The sequence below is a fragment of the Pinus tabuliformis genome, chromosome 3_2, assembly GCF_031772625.1.
Source record: "Pinus tabuliformis cultivar Carrire ecotype Pingquan chromosome 3_2, CPIR1, whole genome shotgun sequence".
NCBI classification, from domain to species: Eukaryota; Viridiplantae; Streptophyta; class Pinopsida; order Pinales; family Pinaceae; genus Pinus; species Pinus tabuliformis.
The window spans coordinates 576,603,225-576,611,246 of NC_142302.1; positions in this window are offsets into that span (position 1 = coordinate 576,603,225).

Sequence of the window (8,022 nt, forward strand, 5' to 3'; positions counted from 1 at the left end):
ATCTGTATAATAACAAATGATAAATCTCTATAGTGATATGAAGAAAAACTTCACAATAAAACACCTATCGATGTAATTAAAACAAAGTAATCTAAAAATTATCAATAACTATACAAATACATAATTATACAAAATACTCTAGAAAATATCAATAAAAGTAATTAATTAATACAAATTACTCTAGAAAATATCAATAATTAATTAAAACAAAATACTCTAGAAAATATCAATAAAAATAAATAATTAATACAAAATACTCTAAAAAAATATCAATAAAAGTCCTTGTGGGACCTCGATGACTATGCAACTCTAACAAGTGTATTAGTGCTTTGCCACATCACTAACAAAACCACAAGTTACTTGAATCAACACGTAGCTCGATTGCACGTGTTGTAATTCTTAATTCAACGTTATGTAGAAATTGTAATTACATCATTTACTGGTAATACTATTGATGCCGTATGGCATACAACACGTATCTATATTATCCTTTAAAAAAATAAGGGGGGACACATAGCGTTTAGAGAAAAGGAGATCATTAGGCACGAAACATGATCAAGATAGGCATTAAGGTCAACGTATAAAGTACAATTTAATATATGTTCTAAACACTAGACTAGCAATTAAATCCAATATAATACACAATTTACATCACCGCATCAAAGAGAGGTATCATAGTGATGTGACGTCTAAAACGGTATGATAGTGATGCGATGACCAAGTGCATGACGTGGACATTACCCATAATCAAGAAACTATAATTTACAAGATTCTTTCACCTGCACAATAAAAAATAAATAAAAAAAATAAGTCAAAGGCTTTGCTTCAAGTTCGGTTAAACTATGAAGGGAAATGTGAGTAGCACAAAAGACAAATCTATTATGTTCCGAGAACCTTCTCCGGAAATAATTAAAAAAAAACACAAAAATATGTGTAACCTTAATTACACATTATATATTTTCACCAAACATAAACGGCAACGTGTAAATAGTATATTATTTATTTTCATCCTATTTATAAGTGAAAGGTCACAAATAAGTGGTTTGTTAATATGCATTAGATAAGCGAGTTATATGTGTTTATTGTTGGATAATTAGCTTGCCAAAATCTAACAACGGTATAACATTTGCTCATCCTTTATCAAAGTCTATATATGCTTATTGTTGGATAACTAGCTTGCCAAAATTCAACGATGGTATAACGATTGCTCATCTGTCATCAAAGTTAAATATTATCCCAAATATTTTTTTTTTTAATAAACTATACAAAATATTTAAACAATATAAATTCATAAAAATAAATTTAAATTTATAAAAATATTACACGTCAAGAAATTGAATTCCCCTTAACCCATGTTATCTATTTTTAAAATAAATCTATTCTGGTGTAATGGCCATTAATAAATTATTATTAATTTTGGCATGGTTGAACTAAACTTTAAAAAGTTTGTCACCGAAATTTGTCGCCAGATAAGAAATGCAAAGAACTTACTACAGTTAGCCTACCTTTGCCAATCAGACATGTTTATTACAAAAGATACAAAACATTGAAAACGAACCTAACCACTAACCTAACCTTGCTAATTTGAGTACATGTCTATCTTCTAGAAGATTCAAAACATTAAAGAGTAGTCTATAGTTATCAATTGGACCACGTGTATATTGAGATGTATATTGGTCTCCTCTAAGTTGGAATGCTTGGATTTCCACATTTTTTTTTTGATATATGTTGGTCTTCCCCAAGTTGGAACATTTGAATTTTCATTTATAAGACAACTTTGTTTTAAGTTAGTAAATTATGAATTTAAGTTGGTCTTGAACACGAAATTTCTGTTCATAACCTAAGTATTCCCACATGTCAGGTATTTTTGTCCATGATACATAAATAATTTCAAATGGTCTCACCTCTATGGCAACTTGGAGAAGTACATCAGATATTGTATTATATAGGTGAGTGAGTGCTTAATTGTTTAAATGGGAAGTAAGGTTTTTCATTGTATTAACATTCTTTGTAGATATTTTTTTGAGGCTTCACAACTATATTATAATTATAATGTTATTATAATATAATATATATTATGGTTGGGTAATTTATAAATATGTAGATTATAATTTATTTTAAAAACATTAATTCAAGCAAGGATGTTGCTTAATATTTTTTTAAGAATTTTTATGTTAATTATGGATTAATGAAATTTATTATGAATAATAGATATTCTTAGTTTTTATTCATGGTTCACAATTCATTTTGAAGTCTTTTAGATGTAAAGTGTCTTTAACCTTTCATATTTATATAACTAGTAGAAGTTTCAATCACATTTTAGTTCATCTACTTTGAATGTAAAATCACAAGAAACTTACATTTGTGTATCATAATTACAATCATGTTTAGCACCTCACAATGTAGTGAACCCTATTCAAGGTTTACTTTAGACACACCTATACATTAATTTCCAGTATCTCCTAGTGAAAAACTTTTATCTATACACAAAACGAATTCGACAAAGAAATACACTTCAATAAGAACATATAAATATTTAATGTCAAATGAAATAAATTTTGTACACTTTGACAAAGAACAAAAAATCAACTTGATAAGCATTTTGCATTTACTTAAATGGGGACATAGTCTAGATCCATATTCATAAGCTACATAACAAAATTTTAGACCTCCTTAATGTGGTCAATATATAACAATGTGGTGGGAATGTATTCAATATTAAAATGGCTTCATAACTTGACATGCATCCAATACTCAACGTTGAACTTATATAGCCTTATTGTCTATCTCTTCTAGCATAAAACATAACATTGTTGAATCTTACAATTTCCAGTGATCACATATTCAAAACAATGGCTTCTTTGGCTATGTAATTTATAGGATGGTATGTTGCACCCAAAAAAGGCTATAAAACTCTACCACATTATAAAAGAAATTTAGTTTCCTACACTTTTTAAACTTCACACTTGAGAAAGTGTAACAAAAGATTCCTTGAAAAAAGACAATGCTCTATACTCTTTTTACTTCAACATTCAATTATGTTTCTTTGGGGATTAACACTTATATCTATGATGTAATTGGGACCATTGTTTTTTTCCCGATGTAATAAAGCACCTCACACTCTAGCTCATGGGTAAGGGTAATATATTCTTCAAGGCTCAAGGGTATACACCAATAAAGGTCAAAGTCATTACAAAATTATATTCACTATGAGTTAAACATGTGACTTGTAGGAATTGAACCTAGGTGGCGTCGATAACAATCCTTCCTCCCAACCACCCAAGGTAAGCCCAATAGATATAAATTGGACCATTGTGACTCAACATGACTCATAATTACAACCATTTACAACTCTTAATCCTCATTATATTCACACCTGCCAATATAGACAAAACTTGCATATGGTCTCCAATATTTCATAGATCCTATTAGGGAAATATTTAGGGGCCAAATTTTGCACATGAGCTAATTTTCCATTTTCCTTTCCAAAAATTAATTTGCCAATTTCCATTAAATTTATGCAAATTTTATAGCATAAAAGTATTTTACTCTAAAGTCACCGAAATTTTCTAGAAACTATATCAATTCCTTTTAAATTTCAATATTTTACAAATATATCACAAAATATTTTATGCATTTTAAGGATTGTAAAGATTTGCTAAGGTTTCTACAATTTAATTTAAGTATGGATCATTAAAATACACCCCCTTAGATCTTACATCAAGTAATGATCCACATGGTATTATAAAACATGAACACTCATCAAATTGCATATCATCAATTCCAAATTATATATCCCAGCGTTATTTCCATATATAACATACCCCACTTCTAGGTACCTCAAAAATATATAGTCATGAGTGAATTTGAAACTTTTGATACTAGTAATTAAACAAAAACAAGAAGCGCAATGAAAATTCATGAAACAATCATGAAGCCTATTAATGCTCACATTATCATGACTTGTTCAAAATACATTAAATGTTCACAAACTCATGCCGTATACAACACTAAGCATGACTAACAAGATGGAAATATAAATATAAAGAAATAGAGAAAACTTATCTTCAAGAAGATCCACACTAATTGCGTGTAGACATCAATTGTTCCACCAAACTTTAGGCTCCATTGCACATTAACTCTTTACAATAGACCACCCATGAGTTGAGCCTATGAATCCACAAGGATGGACAACCAAGTTGAATCTAAGTCTCAAACTAGTCTAGCTATCAAGCTATTACACCTGTTCTCTCTTCCTACTCATGACAAACCTAGTTTATTGGATCTCCTTCCCCTTAGCATATAAAACCTAAAGACAAGGATCCCCTTCTCTAGAATGTAGTTCCTTAGGCGATTCTCCTCCTCTTTAAGGCTCTAATGATACTGGATAGGAAATCACAATGTTGAAAACTCTAAGTAATCTTAGCGATGGATAATTTTACTCTATTTCCATCACTCTCATGCACACATACATAGTTTTCCAACTATTGATATAACCAATCATTTTCAATACAGGTAACAAGATTTAGCTCTTTTTTTGCCAACTCTTCAGTCCATTTTTAGGCATGGACGAAAATGAACAACTGTCCATAAGTAAACACCCAACAATAAAAAAGTGTGGTTAAAATATGATTTCCCACAAAGCACCACGTGGCTTCCCTAAGAATCTAATGTAACCACTTTTTCCCACTAATTTGAAAATAGGTACATTAAAACATAGTAATTTGGCCTAGCCCCTTAATTCCCCTCTCTCATGGAATCATATACCCCTAAAACTCTATCGTGTCCATCTAAAGTTAATGATGATTTTATTATTAATATTCAAAGCTATTGCATTTCTAGGCACTTCATCTTTTCATCATGTACAAACATATATTATTAATTTGAGGATCAAATCAAAGGCATTGCATTCCCTCCCACATTTTTTTGGATCTATACCCATTGCATTGTTGGAAATAATACTGAGAGGGGGGGGTGAATCAGTATTATCACATTAATAAAACTTTTTCATTTCCATAATCAGATTCATATATGCTACTTCCACAACTTCTTATGATTAAGTTAATTGATCTTCAATGAGTGCATTAGAACATTATCAACCATATTATCAGATAACAGATGCCGTAATAGAGAATAGATCATCACACATAAGGCACACACATGAACACCATGATATAAGGTGGAAACCCAATGCGGGAGAAAAACCACCTGCTGCAAGTCATCTCAATCTTCTTCTTAATAAGAAAATCCTTTTACAATATTTGTACTGGTGCAGTCTTATACCAGTACGGGAGCTACAACCCCCTTCGCTCTTGTACTAGCCGATCCATTTACTAGTACGTAGACTGCTCCCTGCTACAATGCTCCAAAGATCTCCCTTAGCTTTTGTACTAGCTTAGATACTAGTACATAGGCGCTGGCCTACAATCTTCTCTCCTCCAGGTACCACGTTTCATCAATTTTCAGACTGGATACACTGAAGCACAACACATAATCTGAAAGGCCACTTTTCATCCAATTTTCATATTGGACCCAACAACAACATTGAAGCTCATAATCAAACAACCTTCTGAATCACCCAATCACCAGATCCATACATATACAATGATATTATGAGAGTTATCAACCAGATCTAGTACATAAAGATAAGTCATTAATCATGTTGTTATTTGAACTCAATACCAGTAAGCAAACATCAGTTATGCACCCAAAACCTTGCAGAATAGTCAAAGGCAGTTAAAACAAATTTTAAGCAGGGATCGCAACTTCACTGGTATAGATCTGCGGATATCTGAACTACCTCCGCACTTGCGCCTTCTGTGGCGCCGCGACCACCGCACCTGCGCCTTCTGTGGCGCCTCCGCACTGCGCCTTCTATGGCGCCTTTGTGGCTTCTCCGAACTGCACCTTCTGTGGCGCCTCCGCACTGCGCCTTCTGTGGCGCCTCCGCACTGCGCCTTCTGTGGCGCCTCCGCACTGCGCCTTCTGTGGTGCCTCTGTGGCGTCTCCGCAATGCGCCTTCTGTGGCGCCTCTGCACTGCGCCTTCTGTGGCGCCTCCGCATTGCACCTTCTGTGGCGCCTCCGCACTGCGCCTTCTGTGGCGCCTCCGCACTGCGCCTTTTGTGGCGCCTCCGCACTGCGCCTTCTGTGGCACCTCTGCACTGCGCCTTCTGTGGCGTCTCCGCACTGCGCCTTCTGTGGCGCCTTTGCACTGCGCCTTCTGTGGTGCCTCCGCACTGCGCCTTTGTGGCGTCTCCGCACTGCGCCTTCTGTGGCGTCTCCGCACTGCGCCTTCTGTGGCGTCTCCGCACTACGCCTTCTGTGACGCCTCTGCACTGCGCCTTCTGTGGCGCCTCCACACTGCGCAGCTGCAGCGCTCGAGAGATCACCCTTCACAGATTCGCTTTCAACTTCACTTTCATAGATCAAACTTTCAAAACAATAACCCAATATTTCAGATCTTAAGATATTCAATTGCAAGGATGAATTAGCCAAGTGATCTCCTTTGCTTTATATAGGCTTAGGCCTTTCACAATACCACGAGCCAAAACCATAGGATCAAAAAACTGTTGGACTAATACCATGAACCAACCATGAAAGTACGTGAGATCAACACTTTTGACGAAGTACCATGGTCCAAAACCATAGGTTCAAATACCAAGGACTAACTACCATGGACCGAAGGTAAGTTCTCCAACATATACGCGCTTTTCCTCATAGGTTCAAATACCAAGGACTAACTACCATGGACCAAAGGTAAGTTCTCCAACATATACGCGCTTTTCCTCATAGGTTCAAATACCAAGGACTAACTACCATGGACCAAAGGTAAGTTCTCCAACATATACGTGCTTTTCTTCATAGGTTCAAATACCAAGGACTAACTACCATGGACCAAAGGTAAGTTCTCCAACATATACGCACTTTTCCTTGCATGAAAGTGCATGAACTTTTTCTCTACATGAAATAAACTTTTCTCTGCATAAAAGTGCGTGAACTTTTCTCTACATGAAATAAACTTTTCTCTGCATATAAGTGCGTGAAATTTTCTCTACACTATAATTTATTATCTGAGATGAGTGGGTTGCCATCAAGTACAACATATGTATCATAATGCCAACAATCTCCCCCTTTGGACTTGATGGCAACAACAACCAATCACTTTTATTATCTGAGATGAGTGGGTTGCCATCAAGTACAGCATATGTATCATAATGCCAACAATCTCCCCCTTTGGACTTGATGGCAACAACAACCAATCACTCTCCCCCTTTGAAATCAAGGGAAAAGGGTTATGCTCCCCCTAAGAACATGCTCCCCCTGACTATAAACCAGATCTGCAAAGAAGAAACATAATCCACCAAACACCATAAATGACCATGAAAGAGATAGATTGCAGCAATAATCAGACCAGCATCCAAGATCTCCTTCTGTACGTCCTCCATAATGCCAACAATGCATTATAAGCTCCCCCTGAGTACCTGTTGAAATCTCTGAATGAGCTCCCCCTTTGTATATGTCATGGTGCACCAATCTGATCATGCTCTTTCTGAGAACAAGCTGAAATGTCTGCTCTGCTATATAGTGTTGTTCATGCTCAGGCTCCCCCTGACTGTAAGCAAGGTCTGCAAAAGGATGTTCTACATCACAAATGACCTTCCTAAAAGATTCAATACATACATCCATCACCCAACCAAGTGGGGATATATCAGAAAAATGAAAACCAAATACATTACATCTTCATCCCAGGCATAGTGGGGAAACCAACATAGGTCGTTACATGACCTGAAGAGATGACACTATTACATCATGAGTCTTGATATGACATCACCTAAATAAGATGAACATCAGCAACAACACTTTATGATCTGCTCCATAGTATCTGTCAACAGCAGCTAGACCAGCAACTTGTATTAGTGCATGAATCATCAAGGTATGTCCGCATCAACAGAATTTCACATTCTATGTGAGAAACATCATAGCCATCCAGATCTACATGAATCAAGTATCATCAATTGGGA